The 25,663-nt window shown below is 34.7% G+C and overlaps 1 long non-coding RNA gene across 1 annotated transcript; it reads right to left on the minus strand.

The window, feature by feature from the left end:
- Positions 1 to 303: 303 nt before the first annotated feature.
- Positions 304 to 6,640, minus strand: LOC133195645 (uncharacterized). The gene is made up of 2 exons (XR_009722226.1): positions 6,381 to 6,640; positions 304 to 712 (listed from the first exon to the last, which is right to left on the minus strand). It is a non-coding gene; the product is annotated as an uncharacterized LOC133195645 (long non-coding RNA).
- Positions 6,641 to 25,663: the final 19,023 nt, after the last annotated feature.

Raw genomic sequence — 25,663 nt, forward strand, 5'->3', positions numbered from 1 at the left:
ATTATCTCCCCTTGTTAAAAGGTCACAACCCTAGTTTTAGTACAAAAGGGAGCCCTTGGGCAAAGGATACCCTGTGACAAATTTGACAATAATTGGCCAAGGGGTTCTTGAGTTATGGCCCATATTCTAAAAAGTTTACACACACCGCACAAATGGCCATAGCATTAGCTCTTTGAGCCTTTGGCTCAGAAGAGCTAAAAACATCAAATGCTTGCTCCCTGAATTCTTTGACTGCACAGCAAAAATTGTATATTTTCAACATTTTAGTAAATGGACCTGATTTTTTACATATTAATAAACAGATAAACAAAATATAAGAATTTAATCAGATAAATGTCATTTTTCAAAGTGCACAGTAAATTTTCCTTAAATCAATGTGTCCGCAAACTTTTCTAACAATCCTTGTTCATGTACATGCCCTTAGCACTGAAGTCATTTGAAATATGCACATATGTTAACATTTGTTGTTGTATATGCCAAAATAGCAGTTCTCTCTAAATTATTTTGTAAAAATACATATATTACATTGTAAGTTTTTAATGTATTAAGGCCTGATGTGTCCATAATCCTAGATGGAAGGACTTTTATCCTTGTGTGACTGTTTAAATTTCACTATAATGCTGCTTATTCTTCGTCATCTCCAAACAGATGCTCTTCTGGCAAATATGGTCATGCTTGGTATCAAATTTCAGTTATCAGATGGCAGTCACACCTATCCAAAAGAAATTGAAATTTCTCATTCAAAATAAAAAAAAAAAAAAGTACAACTTATAAATGAAAAATAGTGATGTTAGTTTTACTTGGACAGCTAAGTCGAACAGTCAGAGGCTTTAGTCAAATGAAAGTCGAGTACTCGTTGAAATTTAAATTAATTTTTCATGTCATTTTCCTTTTTGTCTTTAAGAGACTGCTAGCCTGTACAATATTTAAACTACGTTGTAACCATTATACAACAAATTATTGAATCATTAACATTTACCTAGTAATAAATATATGTATCAAATGTATTTGATTTCAAATATAATATTTACTGCCAGTGTTTTTTTTTTTCAGTACTTTGGGAATGGGGGCTGGGGCCCTCAGAATTGGGAATTTCAGCATCAATTAGGCTAAATTGGGAATCTCCCAGAAAACCCAATCACTTAAAAAGCATTGTCAAAAAGCTTTGTTTTTGTCTTTGTATTACTTTAACAAACAATTGTTATAACTAATCAAGACTATTCTTGGTATGGATTATCTAATTACTTGCATCAAGAACAATAGTGGTATGAATTATCTAATTATGAAGAAATCCAACTTGGCTGAGTTGGCAGAGGATAGTTTTTTTAATGCCAAACATGTGCCGAGGGGGTACACATATACATGCGATCCATAAAAACATGTACATGGGGACAGTTTTCCAGGGGCTAATTAATTACACTTCATATGCCCATGGCTAACAAATTATGTCAACAAATTACATGTAATCTGCCTAGTAGAATGCACATGTACCAAAAATGCACCTGGGGTCTCCCCAAATTTTGGCTTGTTTTCCCAAGATTTGGGCCTCAGTCGCACCCATACAACCCACCCCCAGGCCCGAGCGAGCAGGATAAAACACCCAGTAGTCTGTAAATCAATGCATGCCCTAATGAAAATTCACCAATTGATATGGGGCCATTCTTCTTCCCTCTGAGATACACACCTTCTTCTAAGGCCTACTGCTTTTCAGCTGAATTTCCTCTGCAACTGACCACGTCTTAGGTTCGCATTTACAACTGTATATGATAAGCGTCATAGTGACACCTACATACAGTTGCACATCATTTATTTCAGCAAGCACTCTGCTACACTGCAAATGTGTCCCATAATTATTCTAATCATTTTTCTACATAAACATACATGTGATAAGTCAAAGACCACAAAACTGTACAGGAGCCACAAAAAAACTGGAATTTGGGTGAAAAAACTGTACACTGCCTATCAAAAAACGGTACAAAAAATGGTATAAAATATCGCTTAAATTCTACTGAAATTCCATCGTAATCATTGTAATAAACATCGTATATTTTATACCTACGAAGATCTGGGTCAGATTCACGTATATTAAGTCATGTATATCAAATTTAGAAGTTGGCTTAATTTTTTTCAATCAAGTTACGTATACGAAACATTAACAGTAATTAAGTACCCCTTAAAAAATAAAGCTACCTAAAGGGGTATTTGATACGAATTTATAGCAAGATAATTATCCCAATTGGCAGTTCACACCTTCTCACGCGATGGTTTGTGTACACTACACAATTATCATCAGGTCAAGTGTCAACACAGGTGACGTTTTCCAGTGTCTCGCGAGCGAGAATGAGAGGAAAATGGCGGCATTTAGCGAGAAATTCAAAATACTGTACAAATTTTCATATTCCGTGAATTTTGGTGTCCCGCCGGTACACGATGAATGGGCTCGAAAAACTGTACATTTTGCGTACAGCCTGTACATATCACATGTATGCATAAAATATCACATCAAACAGGGGATATCTCAATTTTGAAATTTGACCGGGTCTTTAGTACGAAACTATCCCCTGCCACCTTTAACTTTCAAAGTTTGCTTTTAATTAAAATAACTTTCCATATTTAGAAAGTGCAATCAATTCTGAGTAAAAATATACTAAATATGTCTTATTTCAATGAAAAATAAAAAAAGTTAAGAGGCAAATAAGTGACCCCACCAATTGTCGGTCAACCACCTTAACCCCATATTCTTTGTGTTACTTCAAAAATGACCAACTCCTACAATCCAAGAGAATCTATTTCTTACCAAAACAGTGTTTAATGGTAACTTTGATCAATTTCAAATGCAGCTACATATAAAAAGTTCAATAAGAATTGCATGCCTTCATGAAATGTACTCACATGAAACACATACTCTCCTATTTTTGATGTTTTGAGAAATCCCATTTTACCTCTTAATTGCTTGAATTTATACATCTATAGCTTGTTTGCAAAAAAAAACCAATCTATTTTTCAGGATATATATTGTAATTTACAAAAACCCCTCTTGCATCAAAGGTTCAAGAAGAAGTGTCCTGGAAATTGCAGTTATCTACCCTACCCCTCCAACCATTACCTGATTCTATAGAGAATATACTGTGGAAATCTGATTTTACTGACTGTCCTTTTTCTGAGTATATTTCCATTCAATTTCAATGTATCTGAGTGATCAAATACATGCATTTGATTCCCCTGAATATTTAAAGTGATCATCCTGTCCTTACTTGGCATTTGTGAGTAAATTTCAGGTGTTTAGTAGAATCCAATAATTACATGAAAATGTACCGAATTTCGGCCCCAAGTCGGCCCTAAAAAAATCACTGACTGCACATTTTATCTATCTACAGAACATCAAATGCTCGTATTTATCCTTTCTTTTCCTGCTGCTAGTACATGTACCCGTTATTGATTTCTTACCTGAAGCCATTTGAATGTGTCTTGTCAGTGACCCGTGATTGTTAAACAATTAAAGTGTAACTCTTATAAAAACAAAATTTTAATTATGAGACTTTTGCATTCAATGAATACAATGAATACAATTTAAAAATGATTGATATTAATATCAGAAAGAAACACCTTTGAATTATGCTCATAACCATTCCCCAATTTACATGTATTTATAAAGTTTTATTATTCTTCATTAATTGGTAGTTGCATTATATGAGATCTTACGAAATTGCAGGTTGAAACTTTACAATTTGGATCCAACATCTTTTAAAGTATGCCAATGCATGTTTGAACAATTAACAAAGACTCATGGTTAAGCCTTTCCCTGAGTTTGAACACTGATACGTTAATAAATGAACTGAGCAGATCCAATTTTTTTTACATTGAATTTAAGAGTAGCAAATTTTAAACGAATAACCGACTTAACAAATTTTAGTCGATAGTCAATATGATTGAATGGTAATCGAGTACTCGAATATTCATTGACATCCCTAATGAAACCATCAAACAGAGTTCAAAGATACTGTCATATTTTCCGTGTATTATTTGTAAAAAGTACTCTATTAAATAGATGTTTACATGCAGTCAATTTTGAGGATGTAATTAAAAAATATAATATATATAGGGATTAATTAGGAGTTTTTTTTCATGATTTCACAAAGGAAATGCACATAACTTATACATGTAAAAAATTTCTTAGGGATGGCAATGGTCAACTGGGTAACCATCTAATCAGTCAGAAATATAGTAACCGGTTTAGTATGGGATGACGGGTTATGATTTTCATAACCGGTTAGTCGGTATTTTTTGTAAAATATGTACTTTTTAAATAATATACCAGTATACATATTTTTTTAAAAAATTACCACTTAGATCATGTAGATAGCATGTGTAAAACTAGTCTCATTCAAGCAGATGCTCGACTGTCTCCATAAACTCCTGCTCGTTGGAGTTTACGGAGACAGACAAGCATCTGCTTGAACGAGATTAGTTTAAAACTGAAAAGTTGCAATCGACTAATTAAATTATTCACAATATACAGCCACTGTGAAAACAAATCCCCATTATTTTGTCATTACAGTAAAACATGCTTATAAGTGCCAGGGACAAATAATTTTGATTCATTATAAATGTATTCATTTTTCAGTTTAGTTTTCAGTATGTTTTAAAACCACAGGGAATGAAAATCACTTCACTATATGCTTCAATTCCTTATTTAAGTCTGTTCGCAGTAAGCGTGTTTTACTGTATAACCCAAATACCACTCTAAGTTTACATACCCCAATCTATTTTTTTACTAAACAATGTTTTACATGGTAATTAATCTAGTTCATTATCTGTAATGGTAGCCTAGTTGTAGGGCATTCATTTTGTAATCAGGAGGCCTGGGCTTGATTCTCATTTGCTGTGTCAAACCTAAGACATAAACATATAGGTAGTGAAGGTTCTTTCACCAAGCACCCAGCATTAGAATGAGAGTCAACAGTTTTTCAGATGAGACCTTAAAAACCTCACAGTAGATGTTGGGACAATAAAGAACCCTCACTGCTCAATGGGCCTTAGTGCTAAGTATTAAGGTCTATGTTTGAAGCCCTTCACCAGTATGTGGTAATGTCTCTATACGAGAGAAAAATTTTCAAGTAAGATGTAAAACAACATACAATCAATCAAAGTGTCAGTATTAGAAGCTGATCCTTACGTCGCAGGTTTGAATCCCACTGCTGGATGTGGATTGAGATAGGTTCCTCGGATGAAACCGTATGAACCGAGGTTCTGTGTCACAGAAGGTGCTGGCACGAAAAAGATCCCTCACTTCCCAAAGGCTATAAGTGTCAAGTACAGGTCTATATTTGCAGGCCTCCACCAGCAAGTGGTGGCATAATAATATATAATATGACTAAAAAAAATCTGAAGGGGCAATAAACAAAACACAAACCAATCCTGCAGTCTTATCACAGAAATAATTCAAACTTTTATGTATAAATATATTTCCAAATTTCTTTTGCAATTTAACTGAGTGACATTTTTGAGATTTTCCAATAATAATACACATTTACTAACTGGGTTCGAGGGCAACGTGTTTTGTCGGACCTAAGAACCAAACTGTTTGCCTGAGGCCATTAGGCCGAAGGGAAACAGTTTGGTTCAAGGGGTCAGCAAATTGCATTTTACCCCGAGAACACGGTCAATAAATGTTTTGTTATATCTTTTATTTTCTTTCTTTGTTTGACATACATGTATTTTGTACTGGCTTCCGTGATGTAAATTTCCCTTTCCAGCACTGAGGTAAAACTCTGTCAATTCTGTAACTTTCGAACACCAACGAATACAAATGAGATTTTAATTAACTAATCCCGCGCATACTAGTACTGTAATATGTAAGCAGTCCAATGATCTCATCGACAGGTTCAATATCTCACTTTGCGGTTCAACATAGATTTTTTTATGATTGCTCATAAAACATTGGAAATGTTAGACATTTTAAGTGTACACTGGTATAGATTTATATAGGAACAAATTTTAAAAGGTATAACAAATTATAATATTAATTAAGGCCCTAGTTATAACAGCTATTCATACTTGTTGAAGAATATATAACAATAATTATCATGTTTATACATGTAGTATGTTAGATAGTGTATTGTTGAATTTTTGCATTTTTTTGTTTCAATAAAAAAAAATAAGTCTTGGTGAAATTATATGGCAGGCTCTCATGTATTTAAATATAAGGTAAAGCAATGGGGATTTGACAATGTCATGTTAGGGCTAACAGACAGAGACTGAACCACAAAATAGATAACATACATCAGTGTTTGTGCGTACATTTATACATTTGCTGGCATATACATGTAAACATCAGTGCTGTAAGCAGCTGTTAAATTTTAGATAAGAAAAATTCTAACCTTCATTTCCAAGGTCCACGCCAATCATATATTAAAATGTCACCGTGAACTCTTTCATCACTCGCTACATTTATTACAGAAAACTCCGACACAAGACTGTTCATCGCTGTTAATGTGATCGTCAGAATTTCCTCGTAAACAATTTGCGCAAGAATATATATATCCCTTTAAAACTAATGCTCCCTGTACGCAACCAAGGATTTTATGTGCTTCGTAGATGTGGATTAAATGTGCATGTCTACATACGGCTCGTACGTTAAGAAAATGTACAACTGACAACTTCACATATTTTCTTCTCATTTTCTGTCTGTAATTCCGACTTGCATGGCTACTTCCGGGGACGTACTAAAGACTTGATATACTAAAGACCTGATATTCGACCTGATGATTTTTCAAAAAATAAAATAGTCAGATTGAGTGTTATGCATGATTTATTTTTAAAAATTATTGATTATGAAGCATTATGCTATACTAAACTACACTTTTTTTTTAAATATTTGCCAACAAAGCATCAGATCAAATCACGTTTTTCGTATATCGGGTCTTTAGTGTCTTCTTCCCACAATGCCGCTCGTGATTGTTTACATCCAGGTTACAAACAAAAGGCCCCGATTACGACTTTTTCTATACGGATGCATTTGTAAATGTTGATTTACCTTTACTTGTGTAAATGACTTGCATTTATAAACGATTTAAATAATAGAAAACAGAGAAATCGAATCAAAACAATTTATTTAAAACACAACAACTATCTAAAACCGTACAAGCATGTGTTACGATGCCCTAAAAGGCGTGGCTGGTTTGTAGACAACTTGTTCCTGTACGATTCTCGAATAATTATTATATAAAATAGAATAAAATATAGCACGGAGCTTGTTTCTCTTTATACCACATGACAAGATTTTATATGTTAGAAATTATGTCATTCAAACTTTTTCATAATATTTTAATATTTTTAGCTATCCAAAAAATACTTTTATGACCTGCTGTCCCCTGAATATAGGGGCCAGCCCCTTTTTCTTGATGTTATCTGAAAGCTCTCGTAATTACACACAACTTTTATTCTATATGTCTTACCAAATTTTTATCAGTTTAAAAGTTATTAAACAAAAAGCAGCAAAATTCCATGCAAAAATAATTCTTAAAACTTGCCGTCACATAGCTTCCGAACTTAAAAAAATTAGCCTACAATTTTAATGTTCTGCTCATCTGCAATGTATTAGTTACAAGTTCTCCAATTTTCATGCAAATATCATGTGTCGTTATTGAGATTTCTACTGGACAAGAGACCCTCCAAATATCGATTAAAGGGCAATAACTCATGAACGGAGGTATATATCAAAAATTTGAAAAAACCGTTTTTAGGCAATAATACATTGTATCTACCCTGAAAGTTTCATAGCAATCGGACAAAAGGTCTCCGAGAAATCGCCTGCTGAAAATCGGCGGGAAAAAAAAATAAAATAATAATAAGAAACAGTAGAATAACAGTAGGGTCTTCCGAAGGAAGCTCGGAAGACCCTAATAATAGGGAAAAAGAAACCGAACGAAAACAATAAGGTCTTCCGTTGCAGACAAAAGACCTTAACTAGATGAGATCTCGTTGCGAGCAACGAGTAGGTCTTCCGTCCGATTTTTCGATGAGATATGATTTTGACTATGATCTTTGTTAAAAGATAATAATATATAGACTTCCCTAATTAGATTTCATTCCTTTGATTTATATAACATTATTAAAAAAGCTATAGATGAAATGCTTTTGGTCCCTCTCAGCCCCTAGTTTGAGGGGTCAGCCCCTTTTTCTTGATATCAATTGAAAGGTCTTGTGATTTTGAAAACGTTTTGTTCAAGAAATATTCAGAGATTTCTTTTCGTTGTGGAGATATGCTGAATGGAAATATTTAGAGTCCACCCCTCCAAGTCCTTAATGGGGCCGTTTGACAAAAACTGAAAGGGTGCATATTGTTTAGAACATTATTCTGACCACCTTTTGTTCAGTATTGCTTATCAAAAATATTCTCCCTTTTGGAGATATAAAGCGTCAAAGATTTAGCATTCTCGCCCCTTGTGACCCCTTATTATGTAACATATGATCAAAATCTTATCATATATTGTTGTAAATCGTTAAGATAAGCATCTTTGCTTCAGTAATGTATTACAAATTATTGATCGTTAAAGAATTATAGGTGAAAGACATTTGGCCCCTCTCAGCCCCTAATTTGAGGGATCAGCCCCTTTTTCTTGATATCAAATAAAGGACCTTGTGATTTTGAAGACTTTTTGTTCAACAATTATTCGGAGATTTCTTTTCGTTATGGAGATATGCTGAATGGAAATATTTAGGGGCCACCCCTACAAGTCCTTAATGGGGCCGTTTGACAAAAACTGAAAGGGTGCATATTGTTTAGAACATTATTCTGACCATCTTTTGTTCAGTATTGCTTATTAAAATATTCCCCCTTTTCGAGATATACAGCATCAAAGATTTAGCATTCTGGCCCCTTGTGACCCCTTATTATGTAACATATGATCAGAATCTTATCATATATTGTTGTAAATCGTTAAGATAAGCATCTTTGCTTCAGTAATGTATTACAAATTATTGATCATTAAAGAGTTATAGATGAAAAACTCTTGGCCCCTCTCAGCCCCTTATTTGAGGGATCAGCCCCTTTTTCTTGATATCAAATGAAAGATCGTATCATTCTGCACAACTTTTCTTCTATATGTTTTAACAAATTCTTAACAGGTATGAAGATATGAAAGAAAAGGTGTAAAATTTTGTGAGATGTTTCTGAGACATTTTTTGAGCCCTACCGAGCTTCGGCGCCTTTTGCGCTAGAGAGATTTGGACACCTGCCTGCAAATCTACCAACCTTCCCCTACCTTCACTGAAAATCTTGAATCAATATCATAAGTCGTTTCGGAGGAGTTTCCAGGACAAGCCGACCCTCTAAAAATCAGAAAATCCTAAATATCTCGAGATAGAAAGTGACGTCATCAACGAAAAAAATTTCCAATAAGGTTCAGATCAATACCTATCAGATCTGAAAGTTTCATGAAAATCGGCCAAGACGTTTTCGAGAACTCGCGTGCACAAAATCGGTAAGAATAATAATAATAACTAGATGAGATCTCGTTGCGAGCAACGAGTAGGTCTTCCGTCCAATTTCTCGATAAGATGAGATATTATTTTGACTATGATCTTTGTCAAAAGATAATAATATATAGACTTCCCTAATTAGATTTCATTCTTTTGATTTATATAACATTATCAAAGAGATATAGATAACATGCTTTTGGCCCCTCTGAGCCCCTAGTTTGAAGGGTCAGCCTCTTTTTCTTGATATCAATTGAAAGGTCTTGTGATTTTGAAAACGTTTTGTTCAACAATTATTCAGAGATTTCTTTTCGTTGTGGAGATATGCTGAATGGAAATATTTAGGGGCCGTCCCTCAAAGTCCTTAATGGGGCCATTTGATAAAAATTGAAAGGATACATATTGTTTAGAACATTATTCTGACCATCTTTTGTTCAGTATTGCTTATCAAAATATTCCCCCCTCTCAAGATATAAAGCGTCAAAGATTTAGCATTCTGGCCCCTTGTGACCCCTTATTACATAACATATGATCAAAAACTTATCATATATTGTAGTAATTTGTTAAGATAAGCATCTTTGCTTCAATAATGTATCATAAATTATTGATCATTAAAGACTTAAAGATGAAAGACTTTTGACCCCTCTCAGCCCCTAATTTGAGGGGTCATCCCTCTTTTCTTGTTATCAAATAAAAGGTCTTGTGATTTTGAAGACTTTGTTCAACAACTATTCAAAAATCTATTTTCGTTTTCGAGATTTGCTGAATTGAAATATTTAGGGGCCAGCCCTCAAAGTCCTTAATGGGGCCGTTTTGCAAAAATTGAAAGGTTGCATATTGTTTAGAACATTATTCTGAACATCTTTTGTTCAATATTGCTTTTCAAAATATTCCCCCTTTTTGAGATATAAAGCATCAAAGATTTAGCATTCTGGCCCCTTTTGGCCCCTTATTACATAACATATGATCAAATTTTAAACCATATAGTTGCAAATCTATAAGATGAACATTTTTGCTTCAGTAATTTATAACAAAATATTGATCGTTCAAAAGTTATACATGAAAGACTTTTGGCCCCCCTGAGCCCCTAATTTAAGGGATCAGCCCTTTTTTCTTGATATCATTTGAAAGGTCTTGTGATTTTGAAGATTTTTTGTTCAACAACTATTCAGAAATCTAATTTCGTTTTCGAGATATGCTGAATTGAAATATTTAGGGGCCAGCCCTCAAAGTCCTTAATGGGGCCGTTTTGCAAAAATTGAAAGGTTGCATATTCTTAAGAACATTATTCTGAACATCTTTTGTTCAATATTGCTTTTCAAAATATTCCCCCTTTTTGAGATATAAAGCGTCAAAGATTTAGCATTCTGGCCCCTTGTGACCCCTTATTACGTAACATATGATCCAAATTTTAAACCATATAGTTGCAAATCGATAAGATGAACATTTTTGCTCCAGTAATTTATAACAAAATATTGATCGTTCAAGAGTTATACATAAAAGATTTTTGGCCCCTCTGAGCCCCTAATCTGAGGGATCAGCCATTTTTTCTCGATATCAAATGAAAGGTCCGATCATTTTACACATCTTTTGTAATACATGTTTTAACAAAATATTTACAGGTAAAAAGATATAAAAGAAAATGTGTCAAATTTTGCGAGATGTTTGTGAACCTATTTTTCGAGCCCAGGCGAGCTTCAACGCCATTTCGGCTGGAAAGATATAGATGCCCAATTGCACATCTACAATCTTTCCTCTATCTTCACTGAAAATCTTAAGTCAATAGCTTTAGTCGTTTAGGAGGAGTTTCCAGGACAAGCCGACCCTCTGAAAATCAGAAAATCCTCAATATCTCACGACCGGAAGTGACGTCATCAAAAAACAAAAAAACCTATCAAGATCAATTGAATATCTTTTACATCTGAAAATTTGGTGTAAATCGGCCCAGCCGTTTCTGAGAAATCGCGTGCACAAAATCGGTTGGAAGAAAAATAATAATAATAATAATAATAACTAGAGCAAAGCTCGTTGCAAAGCAACGAGTGGGTCTTCCTTCTTAGCGATTAGCTTGTAAGTTGACGTCGTAATAAAAGGATAAATATTTGTTTAATTTCCACCTAAAGGTTACATGTTTCTGTTTAGATTGTCAACTTTGCTAGCATTCTCTTTCTTCTTTGACCCAAATATCAGGAGACCTCATCTCCGGAACTCTGAATCTGGAGTGAGCATGAGGATATATAATTCTGAATAACTGTGCTCTCTCCAACAGTACTCTTGAAATTGTATCCAAAACACTAATACTCCCAGACCCTCATTTCTTGAATTTTGACTTTTGATTTTTAATTTCTAGACTTTTTCTATTCATCTAACATCTTTGATGCAATCATGTTAGTAACACGTGTCATACTACAGAATCATCAGTGTTTTGCTACATCACTGTCATAATAATTGCTTGACAAAACATTTCCTCAGCATAGCTACATAGTAAGTAATCCATATGTGTTACTGATTGAGGATATCCATTCTTTGACAATCAGTAAGTAGAAAAATACTCTTACAAGAAATGCACAGGGATGATTTCAGTAAGACATGGTGTCACTTGTGGAAAATTTTAACATAACCTCTCTTTTAGCCTTTAACTTAAAAGTTAAACTTCATTATCTCAAAAACCGATATCTAAATACATGTACCATTTATATGGCGAAGTGAGCTGGTACTCCCAACCCCTTATTCTTTAAGTCTTTTACCCTGCATGGTTATCTGGAGTCATTGGATATCTTGATGTTTAATCTTGGTCCAGTTGAAATTGAGAAAAAAATGGTTTTACTGTACTTCTTGCGTTCATTTATTTGTTTTACAAGGGGGAAAAAGACACATATATTTAAATTTTTGTAACATGTTAAAATAATCTTTTACATGCACAAGTATATTACATATATATTCAAGTAAATTTTTTTAATAATAATTCATTAAAAATATTTGAATCCATTGAAGTTGATTGCAGAAGATATAATGTGAATTATGAGCCTAAGACACAACAAGCAAATTTATGGAACAGTGGTCTCATTCTGTCATTTGTCAGCTGAAAAAGTTTGATGATAATAGGCTTGAAACTGTTCAAAATATGCCTCTAAATCATTTTGAAAAAGAATGGCTGCAAATTTAAAAAGTAGGTAACCATGAACTACTTTTGAGTCAACATGATATGACGTCCTTTGATGCATCAACTGACAAGATTTGATGATCCTAGTCCTTATAGTAAGCAAACTATCAACATTTTAATAAATGTAATTTTTGGTCAACTTTGAAGTGACCTTGAGACCAAGCCCTTTGTCCCAGGGCGATTCTCCATGCAAATTTAAATCTACAATATATCCTCATCCTTTTGTGAAAGTTTGGTGATAATCTGCCCAGTGGTTCTTGAGAGGACGATTTTTTAGCAACCAGTTCTTTTGGTTTTATTTACCTAATTATCTCCCCTTGTTTAAGGGTCACAACCCTAAGTTTACTAAAAACGGGAGCCCTTGGGCCATGGATACACTATGACAAATTTGACAATAATTGGCCAAGGGGTTCTTGAGTTATGGCCCATATTCTAACAGAGGCCCATGGGTCACAACGCTCACCTGAGTTTCTTTGGCCCTGCTGTTCTTCACCAGACCCTCCCTCCCTTGTAATACTTATTGAGGCCCCACCCTACCCCCAGGGGCCATGATTTAAAAAATTAGAATCTACACTACCCCAGGATGCTTCCACATATGTTTCAGTTTTTCTGGCCCAGTGGTTCTTGAGAAGAAGATTTTTGAAGATTTTGCCTGTATTTCAATGTAAAACTTTAATTCCCTATTGTGGCCCCACCCTACCCCCGGGGGCCATGATTTGAAGAATTTAGAATCTACACTACTACAGGATGATTCCACATAAGTTCCAGTTTTTCTGGCCCAGTGGTTCTTGAGAAGAAGATTTTTGAAGATTTTGCCTATATATTTTAAACTTTGATTCCCTATTGTGGCCCCGCCCTACCCCCGGGGGCCATGATTTGAAGAGAATCTACACTACCCCAGGATGCTTCCACATAAGTTTCAGCTTTTCTGGCCCACTGGTTCTTGAGAAGAAGATTTTTAAAGATTTTGCCTATATATTTCAATGTAAAACTTTGATTCCCTATTGTGGCCCCGCCCTACCCCCGGGGGCCATGATTTGAAGAATTTTGAATCTACACTACCCCAGGATGCTTCCATATAACTTTCAGCTTTTCTGGCCCTGTGGTTCTTGAGAAGATTTTTTTAATGACCCCACCCTATTTTTGTCTTCTCTTGATTATCTCCCCTTGTGAAGGGGGTTGGTCCTTCATTTTAACAATTTAAACTCCCCTTCACCCAAGGATGCTGTGTACCAACTTTGGTTAAATTTGGCTCAGTGGTTCTTGAGAAGAAGATGAAAATATGAAAAGTTTACAGACGGACGGACAGACAGACGGTCAGACGACGGACAACTTGTGATCAGAAAAGCTCACTTAAGCTTTCAGCTCAGGTGAGCTAAAAAGTTTACATACATCAAACAAATGGCCATAGCATTAGCTCTTTGAGCCTTTGGCTCACAAGAGCTAACAAGAGGCCCATGGGCCACATTGCTCACCTGAGCACATTGGTTAGGCAAAAGCACAAATCAGTTCAGATTGGGGGAGGGGGGGGGGCTTGAATTTTAAACTACCTTCAATGCCAATTTAACAAATGGCTTTGTTGTACTTGAAAAGCTTTAAAAAAAATTTCCCATATATTCCTTTGTAAAAATTTGATCCCCCATTGTGGCTCCTCCCTATCCCATGGGTCATCATTTGAACAAACTTGAATCTACACTATCTGAGGATGCTTCCATATCAATACGACTAAACATAGTTTTCTGTTCTTGAGAATATTTTTTTCTATATGTTCTTATGTAAAACTTTGGGTCCCACCCTACCCCTGCAAAGACAGATCCAGGGCCAGCGCACTGGGCATGCTCCCCCCGTTTGAATTTTTTTTTATGTAGAACTTATATGTCCATTATCCTAAAAGCAAGGAAAAACATCTTTTCTTTGTCAGCTTCCCAGACCCCCACCAAGGCCTTGCTCTAGACCCACTGGGGGCTTCAATGGAGCCCCCAGACCCACTGCCTCTACCCCCCCCCCCCCGTTACGAAATTCCTGGATCCGCCACTGCCCCGGGGGTCATCATTTGAACAAAATTGAATTTACACTACCTGAGGATGCTTCTATATCAATATGACTAAACATGATTTTCAGTTCTTGAGAAGAAGATATTTTCCTATATGTTCCTATGTAATTTTCAATCCCCCACTGGGCCCCACCCTACCCCTGGGGGTCATCATTTGAACAAAATTGAATTTACACTACCTGAGGATGCTTCCATATCAAAATGACTTATCATGGCTTTGCACTTCTTCAGAAGAAGATATTTTCCTATATATTTCTATTTAAGACTTTGATCCTCCATTGTGGCCCAACCCTACCCCCCCCCCCCCGGGGGTCATGATTTGAACAAAATAGAATCTACACTACCTGAGGATGCTTCCACATAAATATGACCAATCAGGGCTTTGCCGTTCCTGAGAAGAAGATTTTTTTAAAATATTTCCTTTATATTTCAATGTAAAACTTTGATCCTCCATTGTGGCCCCGCCCTACCGCCGGGGGGTCATGATTTGAACAAACTTGAATCTACACTACCTGAGGATGCTTCCATATAAATATGACTCATCATGGCTTTGCTGTTCTTGAGAAGAAGATTTTTTTAAAGATATTTCCTTTATATTTCAATGTAAAACTTTGATCCTCCATTGTGGCCCCGCCCTACCCGGGGGTCATGATTTGAACAAACTTGAATCTACACTACCTGACAATGCTTCCACATAAATATGACTCATCTTGGCTTTGCTGTTCTTGAGAAGAAGATTTTTAAAGATACTTCCTATATATTGCTATGAAAAACTTTGATGCTCCATTGTGGCCCCACCCTACCCCCCAGGGGTCATGATTTGAACAAACTTGAATCTACACTACCTGAGGATGCTTCCATATAAATATGACTCATCATGGCTTTGCTGTTCTTGAGAAGAAGATTTTTAAAGCTTTTTCCTATATATTTCTATGTAAAACTTTGATCCTCCATTGTGGCCCCGCCCTACCCCCGGGGGTCATGATTTGAACAAACTTGAATCTACACTACCTGAGGATGCTTCCATATAAATATGACTCATCATGGCTTTGCTGCTCTTGAGAAGAAGACTTTTAAATGTTTTTCCTTTATATTTCTATGTAAAACTTTGATCCTCCATTGTGGCCCCGCCCTACCCCCGGGGGTCATGGTTTGAACAAATTTGAATCTACACTACCTGAGGATGCTTCCACATGAGTTTCATCTTTCCTGGCCCTGTGGTTCTTGAGAAGAAGATGTTTAAAAGATGCTATTTATTTTTCACCAATTCTCTATTATCTCCCCTTGAAAGAGGGCGTGGCCCTTCATTTGAACAAACTTGAATCCCCTTCACCCACGAATGCTTTGTGGCAAGTTTGGTTGAAATTGGCCCAGTGGTTCTGGAGAAGAAGATGAAATTGTGAAAAGGTTTACAACGCCGATGACAACGCCAACGACAGACAACGGACAAATTTCGATTAGAAAAGCTCACCTGAGCCGAAGGCTCAGGTGAGCTAAAAAGATAAAAAGAATTATGTATCTTAGAGTTGTCTATTTGTAATCAAAGTTATATTGAAATCAGACCAATTTCTTGAAATAAAAAATTGCACTGTTGTAGTGCAAAAAAATTAATGATATTTTACATGTTGCTACAATATTCAAGAGAGGGCATGTTGCAAAATTTTGAATTAAATTAGAGGGGTTATGACTGTTTCATCACTAATTATAGATGATCAATGCGAAAACACAAAGTTGAGAATTGCAATGTCATTGAAAGTCTTGGAGAGCACCGTGCTATTAAAAAATTATTTCTTCAGACAGGAAAATACCCAAAAGAGACTAAAATGTTTAAGATGCTTCAGGGATTGCCTATACATATCTATGACAAAAGTGTTCAAATAGTAGTAGCTTTGTTAATGGAAGGATTAACATTTTTGATGACCCAGTCCATGCGATATCCCAGTACACCGCTTAATGCATGGATGTTGCGCCTATGGACTTTGCATTGTTTCCATACCTATTGCTTTACTGTGTAGACATAGATTTTAAGAGCTCACTAATATTTGATATGCAACAATAGAAAAAAGTAACATGACTTGCTAGAGTTATTCAATTTTAAAGTAGAGAAAAGACATGTAAATGCTAGAAATGAAAGGTATTTATAGCTGTGAAAAGCTCAGCAGGTTTGGAATCAGGTTGTCACATCACCTAACATCAAAAAACATCAAATATTGCTTGCTCCGTGAATTCTTTGACTGCACAGTAAAAAATCGCATATTTTCAAAATTTTAGTAAATGGACCTGATTTTTTACATACTAATAAACAGATAAACAAAATATAAGAATTTAATCAGATAAATGTCATTTTTCAAAGTGCACAGTAAATTTTTCTTAAATCAATGTGTCCGCAAACTTTTCTAACAATCCTCATTCATGTACATGCCCTTAGCACTGAAGTCATTTGAAATATGCACATATGTTAACATTTGTTGTTGTATATGCCAAAATAGCAGTTCTCTCTAAATTATTTTGTAAAAATACATATATTACAAGTTTTTAATGTATTAAGGCCTGATGTGTCCATAATCCTAGATGGAAGGACTTTTATCCTTGTGTGACTGTTTAAATTTCACTATGCTGCTTATTCTTCGTCATCTCCAAACAGATGCTCTTCTGGCAAATATGGTCATGCTTGGTATCAAATTTCAGTTATCAGATGGCAGTCACACCTATCCAAAAGAAATTGAAATTTCTCATTTAAAATAAAAACAAAAACTGTACAACTTATAAATGATAAAAAATTAACGATGTTAATTTTACTCGGACAGCTAAGTCGAACAGTCAGATGCTTTAGTCAAATGAAAGTCGAGTACTCGTTGAAATTGAAATTAATTTTTCATGTCATTTTCCTTTTTGTCTTTCAGAGACCGCTAGCCTGTACAATATTTAAACTACATTATAACCATTATATAACAAATTATTGAATCATTAACATTTACGTAGTAATAAATATATGTATCAAATGTATTTGATTTCAAATATAATATTTACTGCCATTGTTTTTTTTTCAGTACTTTGGGAATGGGGGCTGGGGCCCTCAGAATTGGGAATTTCAGCATCAATTAGGCTAAATTGGGAATCTCCCAGAAAGCCCAATCACTTAAAAAGCATTGTCAAAAAGCTTTGTTTTTGTCTTTGTATTACTTTAACAAACAATTGTTATAATTAATCAAGACTATTCTTGGTATGGATTATCTAATTACTTGCATCAAGAACAATAGTGGTATGAATTATCTAATTATGAAGAAATCCAACTTGGCTGAGGTGGCAGAGGATAGTTTTTTTTAATGCCAAACATGTGCCGAGGGGGTACACATATACATGCGATCCATAAAAACATGTACATGGGGACAGTTTTTCAGGGGCTAATTAATTACACTTCATATGCCCATGGCTCACAAATTATGTCAACAAATTACATGTAATTTGCCTAGTAGAGTGCACATGTACCAAAAATGCACCTGGGGTCTCCCCAAATTTTGGCTTGTTTTTCCAAGATTTGGGCCTCAGTCGCACCCATCCAACCCACTCCCAGGCCCAAGCGAGCAGGATAAAACACCCAGTAGTCTGTAAATCAATGCATGCCCTAATGAAAATTCACCAATTGATATGGGGCCATTCACCTTCCCTCTGAGATACACACCTTCTTCTAAGGCCTACTGCTTTTCAGCTGAATTTCCTCTGCAACTGACCACGTGTCTTAGGTTCGCATTTACAACTCTGTATATGATAAGCATCATAGTGACATCTACATGTTGCACATTAATTTTTTCAGCAAGCACTCTGCTACACTGCAAATGTGTCCCATAATTATTCGAATCATTTTTCTACATAAAATATCACATCAAACAGGGGATATCTCAAATTTTTAAGAAATTTGACTGGGTCTTTAGTACAAAACTATCCCCTGCCACCTTTAACTTTCAAAGTTTGCTTTTTAATTAAAATAACTTTCCATATTTAGAAAGTGCAATCAATTCTGAGTAAAAATATACTAAATATGTCTTATTTCAATGAAAAATAAAAAAGTTAGAGGCAAATATGTGACCCCACCAATTGTCGGTCAACTACCTTAACTCCATATTCTTTGTGTTACTTCAAAAATGACCAACTCCTACAATTCAAAAGAATCTATTTCTTATCAAAACAGTGTTTAATGGTAACTTTGATCAATTTCAAATGCAGCTACATATAAAAAATTCAATAAGAATTGCATGCCTTGATGAAATGTACTCACATGAAACACATACTCTCCTATTTTTGATGTTTTGAGAAATCCCATTTTACCTCTTAATTGCTTGAATTTATACATCTATAGCTTGTTTGCAAAAAGAAAACCTAATCTATTTTTCAGGATATTTATTGTAATATACAAAAACCCCTCTTCCATCAAAGGTTCAAGAAGAAGTATCCTGGAAATTGCAGTTATCTACCCTACCCCTCCAACCATTACCTGATTCTATAGAAAATATACTGTGGAAATCTGATTTTACTGACTGTCCTTTTTCTGAGTATATTTCCATTCAATTTCAATGTATCTGAGTGATCAAATACATGCATTTGATTCCCCTGAATATTTAAAGTGATCATCCTGTCCTTACTTGGCATTTGTGAGTAAATTTCAGGTGTTTAGTAGAATCCAATAATTACATGAAAATGTACATATTTCTGATATTTTGTTCATTAAATATGCAAAAAGACCTGTTTTGTTATAATTTAAAGAAAAATATATAATCTATATGAAAATAATGAAAAGTTTAAGTTCTATCACATTATAGAAGACAAATGAGGGGGAAAATGAAGTGGAGGGGGTATTTTTGAGCCCCTTTAATTTTAATTAATACTAAGTGATTGCATCAAAATTTGATAAAATATATGTGACAGTGCCCAAACTATTATTTTCAAACAAATAAATTTTTTTCAGACAAAAATTGCCTTACTCTGTTAAGATTTGTTATGCTGATGCTTCAAACTCTTTGAAAATGTGTACTGGGAAAGGTTTACCCCCCTTGTGTTTAGGTCTCTCTACCTAAATGAATAAGAGTCAAATAAAAGAAATATGGTGAGTTTTGAAAATAGCATAAATCAATAAACTTATTTAGAGAAGAATTAGACTAAATTACATAAGCATCATAGTGACACCTACATGTTGCACATCATTTTTTTCAGCAAGCACTCTGCTACACTGCAAATGTGTCCCATAATTATTCGAATCATTTTTCTACTTAAAATATCACATCAAACAGGGGATTCTCAATTCTTTAAGAAATTTGACTGGGTCTTTAGTACAAAACTTATCCCCTGCCACCTGAACATTAAAACCTGCTTGAACTTCACTAAAAAACATGCAATAAACAAACTGAATTTGATCACATATTTTGTAAGTTTTTCTTTGGGAAAACTTCCATTACATTTTGGGAAAATACAGGCATATCGCCCTAAAAAAATCACTGACTGCACATTTTATCTATATACAGAACATCAAATGCTCCTATTTATCCTTTCTTTTCCTGCTGCTAGTACATGTACCCGTTAATGATTTCTTACCTGAAGCCATTTGAATGTGTCTTGTCAGGGACCCGTGATTGTTAAACAATAAAAGTTAAGTGTAACTCTTATAGAAACAAAATTTTAATTATGAGATTTTTGCAATCAATCAATACAATTTAAAAATGATTGATATTAATATCAGAAAGAAACACCTTTGAATTATGCTCATAATCATTCCCCAATTTACATGTATTTATAAAGTTTTATTATTCTTCATTAATTGGTAGTTGCATTATATGAGATCTTACGAAATTGCAGGTTGAAACTTTACAATTTGGATCCGATGTCTTTTAAAGTATGCCAATGCATGTTTGTCGAACAACAAAATTCCTTTGAACAATTAACAAAGACTGGTTAAGCCTTTCCCTGAGTTTGAACACTGATACGTTAATAAATGAACTGAGCAGATCCAATTTTTTTTTACACTGAATTTAAGAGTAGCAAATTTTAAACGAACAACCGACTTAACAAATTTTAGTCGATAGTCAATATGATTGAACGATAGTCGAGTACTCGAATATTCATTGACATCCCTAATGAAACCATCAAACAGAGTTCAAAGATACTGTCACATTTTCCGTGTATTATTTGTAAAAAGTACTCTATTAAATAGATGTTTACATGCAGTCAATTTTGAGGATGTAATTAAAAAATATAATATATATAGGGATTAATTAGGAGTTTTTTTTTTCATGATTTCATATAAAGGAAATGCACGTTACTTGTACATGTAAAAAATTGATTAGGGATGGCAATGGTCAACTGGGTAACCATCTAATCATTCAGAATGTAGTAACTGGTTTAGTATGGGATGACAGGTTATGATTTTCATAACCGGTTAGTCGGTATTTTTTGTATAATATGTACTTTTTAAATAATATACCAGTATACATATTTTTTTTTTAAAAAATTACCACTTAGATCATGTAGGTAGCTTGTGTAAAACTAGTATCATTCAAGCAGATGCTCGACTGTCTCCATAAACTCCTGCTCGTTGGCGTTTACGGACACAGACAAGCATCTGCTTGAACGAGATTAGTTTAAAACTGAAAAGTTGCAATCGACTAATTAAATTATTCACAATATACAGCCACTGTGAAAACAAATCCCCATTATTTTGTCATTACAGTAAAACATGCTTATAAGTGCCAGGGACAAATAATTTTGATTCATTATAAATGTATTCATTTTTCAGTTTAGTTTTCAATATGTTTTAAAACCACAGGGAATGAAAATCACTTCACTATACGCTTCAATTCCTAATTTAAGTCTGTTCGCAGTAAGCGTGTTTTACTGTATAACCCAAATACCACTCTAAGTTTACATACCCCAATCAAAAAAAATTCTATTTTCTAATTTCAAGAACTAATTTTTTACTAAACAATGTTTTACATGGTAATTAATCTAGTTCATTATCTGTAATGGTAGCCTAGTTGTAGGGCATTCATTTTGTAATCAGGAGGCTTGATTCTCATTTGCTGTGTCAAACCTAAGACATAAACATATAGGTAGTGAAGGTTCCTTCACCAAGCGCCAAGCATTAGAATGAAAGTCAAAGGTTTTTCAGATGAGACCTTAAAAACCTCACAGTAGATGTTGGGACAATAAAGAACCCTCACTGCTCAATGGGCCTTAGTGCCAAGTATTAAGGTCTATGTTTGAAGCCCTTCACCAGTATGTGGTAATGTCTCTATACGAAAGAAAAATACTCAAGAAAGATGTAAAACAACAAACAATCAATCAAAGTGTCAGTAAGAAGCTGATCCTTACGTCGCAGGTTCGAATCCCACAGCTGGATGTGGAGATAGGTTCCTCGGATGAAACCGTATGAACCGAGGTTCTGTGTCACAGAAGGTGCTGGCACGAAAAAGATCCCTCACTTCCCAAAGGCCATAAGTGTCAAGTACAGGTCTATATTTGCAGGCCTCCACCAGCAAGTGGTGGCATAATAATATGACTAAAAAAAATTTGAAGGGGCAATAAACAAAACACAAACCAATCCTGCAGTCTTATCACAGAAATAATTCAAACTTTTATGTATAAATATATTTCCAAATTTCTTTTGCAATTTAACTGAGTGACATTTTTGAGATTTTCCAATAATAATACACATTTACTAACTGGGTTCGAGGGCAACATGTGTTTTGTCGGACACAAGAACCAAACTGTTTGCCTGAGGCCATTAGGCCGAAGGGAAACAGTTTGGTTCAAGGGGTCAGCAAATTGCATATTACCCCGAGAACACGCCCTAATAAATGTTTTGTTATATCTTTTATTTTCTTTTCTTGCTTGACATATGCATACATATATTTTGTACTGGCTTCCGTGATGTAAATTTCCTTTACCAGCACTGAGGTAAAACTCTGTCAATTCCGTAACTTTCGAACACCAACGAATGCAAATGAGATTTAACTAATCCCGCGGATACTGTAATATGTAAGCAGTCCAATGATCTCATCGACAGGTTCAATATCTCACTTTGCGGTTCAACATAGATTTTTTTATGATTGCTCATAAAACGTTAGAAATGTTAGACATTTTATGTGTACACTGGTATAGATTTATATAGAAACAAATTTTTAAAGGTATAACAAATTATAATATTAATTAAGGCCCTAGTTATAACTGCTATTCATACTTGTTGAAGAATATATAACAATAATTATCATGGTTATACATGCAGTATGTTAGATAGTGTATTGTTGAATTCTTGCATTTTTTTGTTTCAATAAAAAAAAAGTCTTGGTGAAATTACATGCTCTCATGCATTTAAATATAAGTTAAAGCAATGGGGATTTGACAATGTCATGTCAGGGCTAACAGACAGAGACTGAACCATTAAATAGATAACATACATCAGTGTTTGTGCGTACATTTATACATTTGCTGGCATATACATGTAAACATCAGTGCTGTAAGCAGCTGTTAAATTTTAGATAAGAAAAATTCTAACCTTCATTTCTAAGGTCCACGCCAATCATATATTAAAATGTCACCGTGAACTCTTTCATCACTCGCTACATTTATCACAGAAAACTCCGACACAAGACTGTTCATCGCTGTTAATGTGATCGTCAGAATTTCCTCGTAAACAATTTGCGCAAGAATATATATATCCCTTTAAAACTAATGCTCCCTGTACGCAACCAAGGATTTATGTGCTTCGTAGATGTGGATTAAATGTGCATGTCTACATACGGCTCGTACGTTAAGAAAATGTACAACTGTCAACTTAACATATTTTCTTCTCATTTTCTGTCTGTAATTCCGACTTGCATGGCTACTTCCGGGGACGTACTAAAGACTTGATATACTAAAGACCTGATATTCGACCTGATGATTTTTCAAAAAATAAAATAATCAGATTGAGTGTTATACATGATTTATTTTTAAAAATTATTGATTATGAAGCATTATGCTATACTAAACTACACTTTTTTTAAATATTTGCCAACAAAGCATCAGATCAAATCACGTTTTTCGTATATCGGGTCTTTAGTGTCTTCTTCCCACAATGCCGCTCGTGATTGTTTACATCCAGGTTACAAACAACAGGCCCCGATTAAGACTTTTTCTATACGAATGCATTAGTAAATGTTGATTTACCATTACTTGTGTAAATAACTTGCATTTATAAACGATTTAAATAATAGAAAACAGAGAAATGGAATCAAAACAATTTATTTAAAACACAACAACTATCTAAAACCGTACAAGCATGTGTTACGATGCCCTATAAGGCGTGGCTGGTTTGTAGACAACTTGTTCCTGTACGATTCTCGAATAATTATTTTATAAAATAGAATAAAATATAGCACGGAGCTTGTTTCTCTCTATACCACATGACAAGATTTAATATGTTAGAAATTCTGTCATTCAAACTTTTTCATAATATTTTAATATTTTTAGCTATCCAAAAAATACTTTTATGACCTGCTGTCCCCTGAATATAGGGGCCAGCCCCTTTTTCTTGATGTTATCTGAAAGCTCTCGTAATTACACACAACTTTTATTCTATATGTCTTACCAAATTTTTATCAGTTTAAAAGTTATTAAACAAAAAGCAGCAAAATTTCATGGAAAAATAATTCTTAAAACTTGCCGTCACATAGCTTCCGAACTTAAAAAAATTAGCCTACAATTTTAATGTTCTGCGCATCTGCAATGTATTAGTTACAAGTTCTCCAATTTTCATGCAAATATCATGTGTCGTTATTGATATTTCTACTGGACAAGAGACCCTCCAAATATCGATTAAAGGGCAATAACTCATGAACGGAGGTATATATCAAAAATTTGAAAAAACCATTTTTAGGCAATAATACATTGTATCTACCCTGAAAGTTTCATAGCAATCGGACAAAAGGTCTCCGAGAAATCGCCTGCTGAAAATCGGCGGGAAAAAAAAAATAAAATAATAATAAGAAACAGTAGAATAACAGTAGGGTCTTCCGAAGGAAGCTCGGAAGACCCTAATAATAGGGAAAAAGAAACCGAACGAAAACAATAAGGTCTTCCGTTGGAGACGGAAGACCTTAATAATAACTAGACGAGCTTGTTGCAAAGCAACAAATAAGTCTTCCGTCTTAATTTCAAGGAGATGAGATCTAGATCGAGAGACATCTACGGTCATATGAGCAAGAATGAGCCATTCACCATTACTTCCGGTGTGACCGGAAGTGACGTCATTTTGACGACTTTTGATGATCTCCTTAGCTGCTACTTGTCATTTTCAACAACTATGCTTCACGATGCTATACAAATTCTCAATACTTTTTGAGATATCAGGAAAACACTTTTGGCCCCTCTAGCTCCCTAATTTTAGGGGCCAGCCCCTTATTGTTGATATCCTTTGAAAGATCGTAACATTCTACACAACTTTTGTTCTATATGTTTTAACAAAATATTTACAGGTAAAAAGATATTGTTGAAAAAGTGTTAGGAATTTTAAAAATCCCGATAGGACATTTTTCGGGCCATAGCGAGCGCCGACGTGCGGCACTTCCGGGGAAAAAGAAATGCGTATGTTACATCTACACATAATGCTCTATCATCGCTGAAAAATTTCATGCTTCTACTAGGAAGCGCTTTTGAGGAAACTGCCGGACAAAGTGACCCTCCGAAAATCACTAAATCGCTGAAAGCTCGGAACCGGAAGTGACGTCATCAAAACCAAAAAATATACATCTAGATGTTTTAATGTTCTATCAGACCTGTAAGTTTCATGAAAATCAAGCGAGCCGTTTCCGAGAACTCGCGTGCACAAAATCGGTAAGAAAAAAAAACAATAATAATAACTAGAAACTCATTACTAGTAATGAGAAGGTCTTCCGTTATACTACTTCCTGTTTGCATGAACATGTCTTTTCCAACGTCGG

Source organism: Saccostrea echinata, unplaced genomic scaffold (assembly GCF_033153115.1).
Source record: "Saccostrea echinata isolate AGI-Se365-2 ecotype Australia unplaced genomic scaffold, CSIRO_AGI_Sech_v1 ptg000029l, whole genome shotgun sequence".
Classification (NCBI taxonomy): domain Eukaryota; kingdom Metazoa; phylum Mollusca; class Bivalvia; order Ostreida; family Ostreidae; genus Saccostrea; species Saccostrea echinata.